The sequence below is a fragment of the Euphorbia lathyris genome, chromosome 1 (genome assembly GCF_963576675.1).
Source record: "Euphorbia lathyris chromosome 1, ddEupLath1.1, whole genome shotgun sequence".
Lineage (NCBI taxonomy): Eukaryota > Viridiplantae > Streptophyta > Magnoliopsida > Malpighiales > Euphorbiaceae > Euphorbia > Euphorbia lathyris.
The window spans coordinates 3,763,914-3,777,719 of NC_088910.1; the positions used below are offsets into that span (position 1 = coordinate 3,763,914).

The 13,806-nt window shown below is 36.8% G+C and overlaps 1 long non-coding RNA gene across 5 annotated transcripts; it reads right to left on the minus strand.

Annotated features, from left to right (window-relative positions):
• Positions 1-1,399: 1,399 nt before the first annotated feature.
• On the minus strand, positions 1,400-3,938 carry LOC136220655 (uncharacterized). 5 transcript variants are annotated; one of them, XR_010684659.1, is made up of 5 exons: positions 3,693-3,938; positions 3,379-3,467; positions 2,534-2,681; positions 1,735-1,766; positions 1,400-1,601 (listed from the first exon to the last, which is right to left on the minus strand). It is a non-coding gene; the product is annotated as an uncharacterized lncRNA (long non-coding RNA). The 5 variants fall into 5 exon arrangements; XR_010684661.1 differs by having other exon boundaries at positions 1,730-1,766; XR_010684654.1 differs by lacking the exon at positions 1,735-1,766.
• Positions 3,939-13,806: the final 9,868 nt, after the last annotated feature.

Below are 13,806 nucleotides of genomic sequence, written 5' to 3' on the forward strand. Positions count from 1 at the left end.
GCTTTGTAGCTGTATTTACAATGTTTTGTGGGGATAATTTCCCCACTATACCTCTTACAATTTTGTGGGGATAAAAAATCTCCACAAATATAACTAATATTTGTGGGGAAACTTTTCCCACTTTTGGTGATTTTATTTTGTGGGGATTTTAAATTCCCCACTATTATATTTATTTTTTATTAATTAATTTACTTAAATATTTATTACTAAATATTAAGAATGAAAAAAAGTTAATATAAATGTGAACAAAGTGAGAAGAATAAAAGTAATCATCTCATATTATTAATAACTAGTCGAAAACCCGTGCGATGCACGGGGTATGAAACTTTTATATAATTTAGATAAATAAATAAATTGACATATTTACATTTAAATAATTTTATATCATGCTATGAAAAAAATTTATATTATGTATATTTGAAATTAATATATATTTTTTAATGATAATTCAAATTAAATTAACTTTAAAAATAATTGTCTACTTTTTTTATAGAATTTTAATTAAAGATGAATGATTTATTTATTTTTACAAAATTCAATGATTTGTACTTTTTAGGAATTTTAATACATTTTCATATTCCAAATATTCTGTGAAACAATAATAATAAAATAGCAGATTAATTAAGAAATATATGAGAATATAATAAAAAACCAAAAATTGAATTAAACTATAATTAAAATTAAATATTATATTTACGATACAAAATAATTACAATATAGGTTAAACAAAAATTGAATTAAACTACAATTAAAATTAAATATTATATCTACGATACAAAAAAATTACACTCTATGTTAAAATGGAAGCAACATCGAATAATTACCTTGAGAAACATAAGAATTTCTTATAATTTTTAACACTTTTGTGTTTTCCGGTTTTAGTTGTTCATGCATCTTCTATTTCTGTCGGATTTCTTCAATTGAAGCTATCAGTTTGGAAAAAAAAACAAATAAAAAAGAAAACATGGATAAGATAGCGAGAGGTATAGAACCTTGGTAACAACAGAAATGAATCTGAAAGATGAAACTATAACAACTATTGTTTAATAAAAATAAAACAACATAATTGAGAACAAAATAACTACAACATATGAAAAAAAAAATCGAATATTTACCTTCAGAAATATAATACTATCTATCGTTACCAATGAATATAATGGTGGAATACTATCTATCATGCTTTATATAGAAGTTTATTTGTGACTTTTGGATTTCCTTTGCTTTGTGTTTTTTCATCTTCCCGTAACTCTTGCTTTCTTTTATTATTTTAATTAATAGGCTAGTAATTATTTAATATATTATAAATATAAATTTGTTATTTTTAATTAATTAAATATTTATTTTAATTAATTAAATATTTTTAATCTGATTTTTTACTACGTTGACAACTCATCAAAAAGACCTCTAAAACACTTCTTCTCATTTCTCTCTGCTTCCGTAATTATATATAGTATAGATAAATGTTTGGAATTATATTAATTACAAAAAATGGATATAATTTTACAAAATGTACAAAAAAGCGATAATTACAAAATATCATATTTGAAACAAGTCAATTACAAAATACGATGTCCGATGTCCGCAACAGTTAACCAAAAAACCTGTCAAAATTGATAAGGAACAATATTTTGATTAGAATTATAATTTATATTTCAAATTCAAAAGCATGAATATATATTAAAATGGCACACCAATTACGATAGTTAATGAGATTAGAATGAAAATTTACATTACATGAATTATGCTCGACAAACCTATGTTCCAACCTGAAAAAGGAAAAAAAGAAATATACGGTTCGGACCAAATACTAAGACACGCAAATTTCAGATTATAATATGTAGGAAATATACGGTTCGGACCAAATAATTATCCAACTTGGTTATCATTCAATCAAATTTTCTATAACAAAAAAACATACACAACATTTAATATCAAATTTCTAGCTGAATACAAGCAATGCATGAAAATTTAATTCTGGAAGCAATGCATGAATATTAGTAATGGCAAGCAACTTTAGTTGGTCCCTTTCCTACAAACCAATAATTTGAACCAAAAAAAAATTGGAATATTTATGCAACTATATATGTTAAATTGATACAATAAAGCCAAGTTCTTTTAAAAAAATACAATAAAGCCAAGTTGCTACTGGAAACTGAAGCAACTTTAGAGAACAGTAGAAAGCTAAGGTTACTACGTAGAACAATCTTGAGTCTCCACTTAGACTGCCATATAGTAAGATGGGTTAATCATGTAGCATTAAGTAAGCGCTGGAGTCTAATGAGATATCTTTAAGGTTCAGGGAGCCAAAAAGGTTTTTTTGGACCAAGTTATAATAGCCTCTTGTGTTTAGTCCCATTTCTAATACAAACAAACTACATGATAATTTTCAATGTCTCCCATTCATGTAAATTAGAAAAATAAATTAGTAAAGTTTAATTAATAGCCTTATAGGTGATGAAAGTTTTTAATGCTACAAGAAAATTGATAGTAAAGCTAATAAGTTAATTTATATTGAATGAAATAAAATACTTACATGTTATTGCCAATTTTTGGTGTGAATGAAGCCGCCAATGAGTTCTCCAATCACCTCAATTCTCCACACGATTAGGTTGAGCAGCTTGGGCAGAAATAATTCTGGAATTATTGGTATTTATCAAGATCCCACAAACCAAGACTTAGCTCTGCAAACACAAACTGAATACACCATCAGACTATATTATCAAGTCATGCGATAATGGCTTTCTAATTCATCAATGGTTTACTATATTTGAATCATAACCACAAACTGTTAAAATTAACCTTGTCAGACTCGACAAAGACCCAAGATCTTCTCACCAATGGCTGACCACATATTAATTATAAAACACAAAGATTCACCTCAAGTTTAACAAAGTAAGAGAGAATACAATTAATTGATTTGAGAAACAAAATCATAAATGGAAATTATAAATAAAATGCATGACCATGTAATTGCTAAAAAACATCCAACGGTTAAGTGATAATGCTTTCTTTTCATTTCTTAAAGTTAACAAGAAAATAAATACCAATAATCAACATGAAGATATGAATTGATAGTGGATATTGGCACAACATATAATCAGTTCATGATATTTGTTGACATTGAAAGAAAGATAGTGTTTTAAGTACATTCTACAAATTGCTTAGTGTTTTCACCTAGTCTTGGAACCAAAACAAAATTAGATAATCAACTTATAAAATACTTCAGTTTGCAAACTTAAATACACCAGGTTCTAATTACATAAGACATCACAATATTTATACTTCCAAACTGTAATTCCAACTCTAATTAAAGTTTCTGAATATTAAATAAAAACATACATTGTCAATTAGTTTAACCTATAATATAATAAGCATCACCTCTTCTTCATAAATTTCATCGGAAATCACTCTAATCGGAGAAGGAACCACCGCTCATTGTCTTTCATTCACTGAAAAACCATCGAGATCTGAAGAAAAATAAGACATCAAGATCAGATCTGAGAATAAGAAATCAAGAAGAATATAAAAGGTAAAAGTTCCGAGTAAAAGAAAAACCAAATGAAAAGGAAAACCAAGATGAGACCCAAAATGAAGGTTGGGAGAATCAAATACAGAAAAATAGATCAGATGCGCAAAGAGGAGCCAAGCAGAAAAATAAAAGGCAAATACCATAAGGAACTAAGAGACCTTACTGGAATCAAACTCGAGTCGGTGGAGGAAGATGTCTCCGGCTACTCCATCACGTCCCCGTCATTGTCATAAAAGGAGGAGACGAGAAGAAAATCGAAGAAGGAAGAACCACAATCCTGAAGTGAGTGCAGTCATCATCGTCATCGTCGAGGAAGAAGATGTGGCTGCCATGGGTCCAACCATGGAGGGTGAGAGCTCAAGCTCTAATCTCTGTGGGAAAGAAGAGAGAAAAGGAAGAAGGTGAAGGGTGGCTGCTGGAACAAATGTGAGGTAAAACCCTAAAATCCAAAAATATAGTCGGTATTTTCAATTTGACTGCTCGTATTTTATCAATGTTTTAAAACTAACCCTGTCTATATTGTTTCGCTCAATTAAGTCCCCTTCATATCCTAATTAAACCATAATTGTTTAAATAAAGTTCAATTAAGCCCTTCCATATCACAATTACCCTCCTTTATTCTATTTAAATTTTCATTTGACCCCAAATCATTTCAATCTGTTTTAATTAGGTCCTTTATTTTCTCTTAATTTAACACCTTTATCATTTATCTTAATTTCTCAATGTACATGTGATGTACGTAAAATTAACATTACTCAATAAATATGATTACGTGTATGTTACACACGTAGTTCCAAATTAAAATAAATCAATTCGAGATGTCATCTCGCATCAATAAAATTAATCAAACTAATTCGAATCGACGTGAAAATGTCACTCGAATTCATAAATACAAAGTACCCTTTATTGAAATCCTTATTCTATTTATCGTATATGCGACATGTGTAAAATAAAATTAGGATTTTTTCGATAAAAATAATTACGTGTATGTGTTTGCACCATAATTAAACTTTTTGGCACTAATATATTTTTAATATATTAATCGGCCTAACTTACGTCTAAGTAGATTTTTAAGAGTGAACCTTAGGGGAAACCAATTTTCTAAGGTGAACCTTAGAGGGAACCTGAGGTAAATCAAAGGGACATCAGAAGGCCAGTTAATATTTTAACGTGTATTTTTGAGCCAATTAGAATGCAGGAAAGTGAGAAAGCGCCATTAATCAATTTCATCGTGGAAGTCAAAATGGAGCGGTTACTCAATGTGGTGGAGAACGTGGATTAGTGGAAAGAAGCAGGAAGTTACCTCCAACGTCTATAAAAGGAAGAAATCATGATGAACAAAGCCCAATCAACCAACTCAACAACAACTACCCAAAACTCTAGCAAATTATCTCTAGACTTCAGCATTTTTACAATTCTCAGTTTATTCCCTTAGATTCAATTTTCAAGTGCAAAGTTCATTCAATCTTCCAGTATATTTTTATTTCATTTGTTGTTCAACCATTTTCTGTAAGGTCGGTATCGTTTTGATAATCGAATCTTTTAGGAATTTTACGGTCTCTTAATCCTTACAATCGTTTTGATAATTAGAAGTTAGCAAGCGCACTCAATTTCACTCCATAGTTTGATAATACTATAATTATCTGGCACGCCCGCAATTTCCCACGAAAGAGCCAAACAAAAATTGGCACGCCCAATGGGACTCAATCACAATGCCGCCGAAGAAAAGTGATAAGAGCAACAAAGATCCTGTAGTTGCAAGTTCTGAAGAAGAGGAGGTCATGGTAACAGGCAATGTTCCACAGATGGTGGGACGAATCGAAGGGGAAAAGGTTACTAGCCCCAGAGGAGAATCATGGATCTCTACAGAGATCCAAAATTCACCATTCTTGGAGAGGCGTTTCAGTTCCATCGAGAAGAATATGGAAGCTCTGCGGAGTGACATAGATCTGAAGATGGATAAAATACTCCAGAAGCTGTCAGAACCAGGGGTAATCAAGAATGGAGAAAACCATGGTCCTCAAGGTTCCCCAGATTCCAATGGGGGACGTGGGTTGTCCGGCGCTGAGAAGTATGAAATTCCACCCTTGAGGGACGATGTTGTCTTGCAGAAGGCCGCTAGTTCAGCAGGCCGAGAAAATAGTGGTAAGTCACCTGTTTCTCAATATTTTGGAAACACTAATCCTACCTCCCACACAGCTTCGTATCATGAGGAGGCAGGAGGCCACCATATCACTAGGGACATAGGGGCAGCTATAGAGGCAATGGAAGGAACACTGGATTTCTTCATATGCCTTACGGTCACCATCAGAATAGCATACCTCAACAAGTTCCAGCATTCAATATGGAGGCTGTGAGAGAAGTTGTCCAAGAGCTGTATGGGCCTGGCCTTCGCCAAGTTGGCCGCCCTGAGTTCCACAAGCCTTACCCTCATGCGATTGACATGGAGAATCCTTACCCAAGGGGATACAGAGTACCTGACTTCTCCCTATTCTCTGGGGAAGATGGCTTGTCAACTTTGGAGCACGTAGCAAGGTTCACAATCCAGTGTGGAGAACTTGCCAACTACCCTAACTTCAACCATCTCAAGTTGAGGCTCTTCCCAAATTCTCTGACGGGACCAGCCTTCACTTGGTATGCTACTCTCCCTAGAGACTCCATCCATGGTTGGCAAGATATGGAGAGGCAATTTCACACTCAATTCTTCAGAGCAGAGCCAGAAGTGTGTGTTGCAGAACTTTCTAGGCTTACTCAGAAGGGAGGTGAAAGAGCATACCAGTTCATTGCTCATTTCAAAAAGATGAGGAACAGATGCAATGTCTATCTCCCAGAGGTGGAGTACGTAAAGATGGCCCAAAGGGGACTTGACATTGAGCTGAGGAAGAAGTTCCAAGGAATGGAGTTCAGAGACTTTTATGAGTTAGCTGCCAAGGTGACAGAGTACGAAGATCTGTTGAGGGAAGAGAGTCACAGAAAGAAGAGTGCCATGGGAACTTATTGCCAAGAAATATACCACGACGTTGTAGTGGTAGATCTTAAAAGTACGGGGACTCATGTTTGCCCCTTACTCCAGTCCACCGGAGGACATGATGCAGCAAAGAAAGCTTTCAACGATAAACCTCCGCAATTCAGCTTTGATGTGTCCAAGAGTGATGCTCTCTTTGAATTTCTCCTAAAGGAGAAGTTTATTACTTTGCCTGCAGGTCATAAAATGCCAACAAAAGAAGAAACCAAAGGGAAGACATATTGCAAGTATCATGATTCCTGGAATCATGCAACCAACAATTGTTGGGGCTTCAAGAATGCAGTTCAGGAAAGAATCAATAAGGGAATTCTTAAGTTCCTAGAAAAGAAAGAAGCAATGTTGGTTGATGAAGATCCTTTTCCACCGGTGGTGACTATGAACATGGTGGCAGTAGATATGCGAGATGTCCTCAATAGGAAGAAAGAAGACCTTCGTTTGAGACTTACAGAGTCCAAGAAGGAGAAAGGCAGAAGTTACCATACTTGGATCCCTAAGGAGTATCTCAGAGGTCCTGATGAACTTGAGGCTAACATCAATGAGCAAGGGGGGCAGAAGTCAAAAATTCGAGTAGAGTGAAGAGCATCGGAGGGAATCATTATGAAAGAAGAGTTCAGACTGAGAGGAATCAAAAACCTCTAAGAAGTGAATTTCACCGAGAGAAGTATTCCCCAACTTCCAATCAGAGGAGACCTCGTTTTGTGGTGCCTCAAGCAGAAACTTCTGGTAAGTGGCGCGTGGTGCGCCATAAAAAGTTCCCCTAACCTCTTACAAGAACACAGAAGAGAAGGATGCAACGTAAGAGAGAAGCTGCTGAAAGACATCATGATGAGAAAGATGAACTAGGGGAACCGGTGGAAAAAGAAGAAGTGCAAGCTGGTGATCCAGAGTCAATCGTTTCAGAGGAACCAGAGGAAATCATTCAGAATGTGCGAATAGGTGACTGAAGGAAATTAAGGCTAAGGTATAGCAGCGGAAATATAAAAATTTTAGCCTACTTCCTTTTAACCATAGGATCCGTTAATCGTTATTTCATATAAAGAGGGATAAGAAGGAATACCTTTCGATGAACAATCTACCGTTGTTAAAGAAGCGCCCACAATTCTTCTCCGAGATTCCAACCACAAAGTTTAATACGGTGAGGCTTAGATGAAATCAACCCTTATAAGATGCAACCAAAATAGATTGCCTCTAATAAACCAACACAAGATCAAAGAGAAAAAGGGATGAATAAGATTAATCAATCGATGGAATGCCATATGAATTCTTGTTCACAAACTTGGGAATAGAATTCTTTTCTCTCACTAATATAGCGATTTCGAAAATCACAAGTAGGGGGAGGGATAGGCTTAGTCGAAATTCCTTAGGGGGAGGGGTATATATATTAGCTTGTATCTAAACCCTAGTTAGATAGGATTAGGTTACTTAATAGGAATCCAATTCGGAAAAGGATTCGTAATTATTATCTCATTATATATCTAATATATTTAGGATAATAATAAATAACCTAATTGGATAATGATAGGAGAATATTAATCTAATTAAAACTCCTAATTAAATTATCTCTTAATTAATTTAATTCATAATCCTAATCTAATTAGGATTAATGGAATAAAATTAATTCCTTACTAATACATATAAATTTCGGCCCCCTCCTAGTATTTGGGCCTTACTGGGCTTAATTGGGCTTCCATCTATTAATCATATCCATCTCTTTTTTAGTTCCAAGTCTTATGTGTGATCCATTAGGTCCTTACTACTTATGGCCGTATGCAACCTATTAAATTAATTTCTTCAAGAATTATATTTAATCCCTTGCATAACGGAATGATGTACAGAGTATGTTATTGGCAAGTCCGTAATCATTCCCCCAGAGTCCGTTAAGAAGACAGGTTGATTCTGTCGTTAACCCTTCCGTATTAGTTACGGTATAATACGATCCTTTATCAACTACATCCTTGAACTGAATCTTATGACTATGGGTAATGTCAAGTCACATATAGCGAGACGTTCGTTTTAATTATTATTGGCCGAGTCAACTCGAAAAGATAGGTTAAGTGAAATCTGTATTTCTACTCTTAAGCTATCACCTTGCAAGGGTTTAGAGTCGAGTCTTCCACAAGCGATCCTTGGATGTATCTCCCATTAATCGGGAGTGATAAATGCTCAATCCAATATATAACTACCCTGAAATTACTTCCTGTGACACCCAACCTTTGCAGTTCACACCCCAGAGTCATCTCTGTTAAGGATCATGGGACCACAGGATCAAAGTCTCACATTCAGTAATTCAGGATGACCAATTAACATTCCTTTGAGTCTGAGGATTAGTTATACCTATTAATACCAATGAGATGAACAGTTGACAATGATGAATCTACCCATCCTGTTATCTCAAGTCGGATCCCCAATCCTAATGAACAATGTTTCACCGGATCTATGTAACTATCCAGATATCTATATATGTGAAGCTTGTGAGATCAGCTTTCTGTCGGACAGAAGACATTGTTACATACAAGTCTCAACTGTGATATATCAATCGTAAATATATCACTTGACTTGGGGTGGTTTTAAGTTTATTAGTTTATTATAAAGTTTTGTCTCACTTCATGCTTGTATGAACACTTTATAATCACTTTAAACAAACTTACGGATTTCCTTTTATTAGACTTTATTTAGTGCTTAAAAGGGATTGCCTTTATATAGTTATAAAACATATATCTCATTAAAACAAAAGATATAAAGAACAATTCATTTACAATAAGTTTGTATCCTGCAACAATTGACTATAGGACACAAAACCCCAACAGTGACATGGTGATACCTATCAAATATGCAACAGCATCAGTGACATTGCCAGCAGATTTCCTAGGAAATTCAAAGGATCATCATGCTGAAGAGGAGAATAGTTCACCTATTCCTGAGAAGAGAGATTCATTCACCAGTGGGGTCACAATTCAATCGAGTGGCCCAGGAGAACCAAAAAGAGTGGTTTTTGAGAAACCTGCAGATAGCATGACCAAACATATCAGGCCTCTTTACATCAAGGCACATCTAAATGGCAAGCTAGTATCAAAAGTTCTGATCGATAATGGCTCTGCAGTGAATATCATGTCATTTAGGATGATGAAGACCTTGGGGAAGTCAATAGAAGATCTAATTGCCACAAAGGTTATGGTGTCAGCTTTCACAGGGGAAGCCACCAAAACCTTAGGAGTTCTGCCAGTAGATATTACTGTGGGAAGCAACACATCTATGGCAACATTTTTCGTTGTTGATTCAACAGCAAGCTATCAAATCTTGCTAGGGAGGGACTGGATTCATGCCAATTGGTGTGTGTCGTCCTCACTCCATCTCTTGCTTTTTTGGAAAGGAAATGAAGTAGAAGTTGTCTGGGCAGATGGGAAACCATTTACAACTCAAGTTGATTCCGTGGAGGCAAGGTACTATGATGGAGTTGTGGGTCCAATAGAGTTCAGAGGCGAAAGCAAGAGAGGAGTACCCAAAAGTATCACCTGGAAGAAGCAATGTCAGAACAAAGGGAAAGCTATCCTCCAACCATCAGCCATCGTTCCATCTAAAGCTTGGGGAGCGTTGGGAGAACCGATTATCGAAGAAATCAATGATTAGTAAGCATAATGAGAAAGAAATGGCAGTAGCTGCCGCTGCCATACAAAAAGCCCAAGTGCAGCAGGTGTTGGAGGAATTGCAGAAGGAAGAAGGTCTGGAGACTCTAGGTGCTGAAGTAATCTATGAAGAAGAGCCTCTGGAAAGTGAAAACATTATTCAGATAGATGAATTGAAACCAGCTCCTTCACCACTAGAGGATGATAGATCATTGGCCAGAGATCCATTGGAGGAAGTGAACTTGGGAACTTCTGAGAACCCAAGATGTACATACATCAGTAGTCTTTTGGATCCGCACATCAAAAAGAGACCCATTGCATTGTTGCAAGAGTACAAGGATTGCTTTGCATGGGAGTATCATGAGATGCCTGGGCTTAGTAGAAAGTTGGTGGAGCATCGTCTGCCAATGAAGCCAAAATTCAAACCTTATAAACAACCTCCCAGAAGAATGTCCAAAGAGGTAGAATTGAAGGTGAAGGAAGAAATTGAAAAGTTGTTGAAAGCTGGATTCATAAGACCCATCAGGTATGCTCAATGGTTATCTAATGTTGTACCGGTGGTAAAGAAGAATGGAAAGCTACGAGTTTGTGTGGACTTCAGAGACCTTAATACAGTAACTCCGAAGGATGTGTATGTGATGCCCATGGCAGACATGTTGGTGGATGCAGTAGCTAACAATGAGCTTTTATCTTTTTTAGATTGTGTGGCAGAATATAATCAAATTGCCATTGCTGAAGAAGATACTTCAAAGACCGCCTTTCGATGTCCAGGTGCTATCGGGACATTTGAGTGGCTAGTCATGCCTTTTGGCTTGAAGAATGCAGGTGCTACCTACCAAAGAGCCATGAATTCCATTTTCCATGATATGATTAGAAAAAATCTGGAGGTTTACATTGATGACATCGTCATAAAGTCCAAAAAAGAAATGGAGCACATAGATCACTTGAGATGTGGTTTTCAAAGGATGAGGGAGCATCAACTGAAACTTAATCCTCTCAAGTGTGCTTTTGGGGTGAAAGCTGGAAACTTCCTTGGGTTCCTGGTGCACCAAAGGGCGTGGAGATAGATCAGAACAAAGCCAAGACGATCATGGAGTCCAAATCCCCTCAAACAAAAAAGGAGCTTCAGCGGTTCTTGGGGCAAGTGAATTATCTCAGGAGGTTCATTTCCAACTTGGCTGGAAAGTCTAAGACATTTTCTGATTTGCTGCGGTTAAAGAAGGAAGATGAATTTAAATGGGAGGAACACCATCAGCAAGCCTTCCAGAGTATCAAAGAGTATCTATGCCAACCTCCTGTACTTATGCCGCCAAGGCTAGGTGTACCTCTGAAACTTTATCTATCTGTCGCTCATGATTCCATTGGATGCTTGTTAGCACAAAACAATTCCAAAGGATATGAGCAGGCAATATATTATTTGAGTAGATTCTTGAATGCAACTGAGGTAAAATATTCACCAATTGAGAAACTCTGCCTTACATTGTATTTTGCTTGTACCAAACTGCGGCATTATATGATTGGGGCAAGGGTGTTGGTGGTATCTCAGACTGACTTGATCAAGTACATGTTGAATAAGCCGCTCATAACTGGGAGGATTGGAAAGTGGTAGCTGGCTTTGGCAGAGTTTACTCTGGTGTACTATCCTCAAAAATCAGTGAAGGGGCAAGCACTTGCAGATTTCCTTGCAGATCACCCATGTCTTGATGTGAAGGATGAAATAGATCAAGATCTACCAATCTTCAGTGTTGAAAAATCCCGCTGGATTTTGAAATTTGATGGATCTAGCACCGAGACATCTGCAGGAGCAGGAGTAGTCATTATATCCCCCGTGGGAACCAAAACAACAATGTCTTTCAACCTGGATTTCAAATGTACGAACAATCAGGCCGAATATGAAGCTACGGTCATTGGCCTAGAGATCTTGAGGGAGTTAGGAGCAGATGAAGTCTTGATCCAAGGGGATTCCCAACTCGTGCTGAGGCAACTATCAGGAGAATACAAATGCACTAGTCTCAGCTTGGCTCCATATTATACAGCCGCTGTTCAACTACTGCAGGAATTCAATGACTTTTCCTTTCTTCATGTTCCAAGAGAGATAAACTGGGAGGCTAATGAGCTAGCTCAAATAGCCTCTGGTTTGAAAATGTCGGAAGAACTCACCCATAAGTTGATAATGATCAAGAAGCTCAGACATCCTTCCATCATGGAGAGGGGAATTCAAGTGGAGACATTCAATACAGATGTCAATCTAGCTAGTGACTGGAGGAGTCCCATCAAGGAGTATTTGTCGAACCTAGGAAGACGAGTACCTTATTCCCTCAAGATTAGAGCATTGAACTTCTTGTTGATGGAAGGTGACTTGTACCGTAAAAATGTAGATGGACTTTTGCTGAAATGCTTAGGATTTCCAGACAGCATGGAAGTTATGAAACAAGTCCACGAAGGAGTATGTGGAGCTCATCAGGCAGGCATCAAGATGAAGTGGCTCATCAGGAGACATGGATACTTCTGGCCATCTATGCTGAAGGATTGTATGTCTTATGCAAAAGGATGTCGCCAATGCCAAAGATATGGGGAGATTCAAAGAGTTCCTGCAGATGAGATGTACGCAGTCGTCAAGCCATGGCCCTTCAGAGGATGGGCAATTGATTTGATAGGGAAAATTTATCCTGCATCATCAAAAGGGCACAGCTTTATGATCGTGGCAACAGACTACTTCACAAAATGGGTGGAAGCCTTACCAATGAAGAAAGTGGACCAGAGAGATGTTGTGAAGTTCATCAAGGAGAACATCATTCACAGGTACGGGATCCCTCAGTCAATTACCACAGACCAAGGAACCATGTTCACCGGAGATGACATGAAGGACTTCATGGAAGATTATGGAATCAAGTTGTTGCACTCTACTCCTCATTATCCACAAGCTAATGGTCAAGCTGAGGCCTCCAACAAAGTTCTCATCAACATCCTTGAAAATATGATCGAAGATAATCCCAGGGAATGGCACTCTTACTTTCAGAAACTTTATGGGCATACAGAACATCAAAAAGGAGTGCCACAGGCGTCAGTCCTTTCTCATTAACATATGGACATGATGCCGTGCTTCCTATGGAGGTAGTAGTGTCGTCCCTGAGAGTAGCCAGACAAAATGAACTCACTCCAGCAGAATACACAGAAGCTATGATGATGGAACTTGAAGGATCTGATGAAGCTAGAATGCAAGCACTTGATCGAATGATCGCCCAGAAAAAGAAAGTAACCAAAGCATACAATAAGAGAGTGAAGAAAAAGACCTTTGAAGAAGGAGACATGGTTTGGAAACTCATCTTACCAGTTGGGACTAAAGATAGAGCATATGGAAAATGGTCTCCAAATTGGGAAGGACCATTCAAAGTCTTCCAAGTTCTAAAAGGAAACTCTTATTGGTTAGCCAGCTTGCAAGGGGAGCCACATAAGAGGTTCATCAATGGAAAGTTCCTCAAGAAATTCTATCCCACCCTTTGGGAACTGAGGGAGCATCAGCCATAGGATATAGGCAATATGTATTTGATGTAACGCAAAGTAATTTCACTTTGAAAATTGTAAAGCTGGCTTATAGCCGCTATTCTATTTGCAATAAAATAATAGCA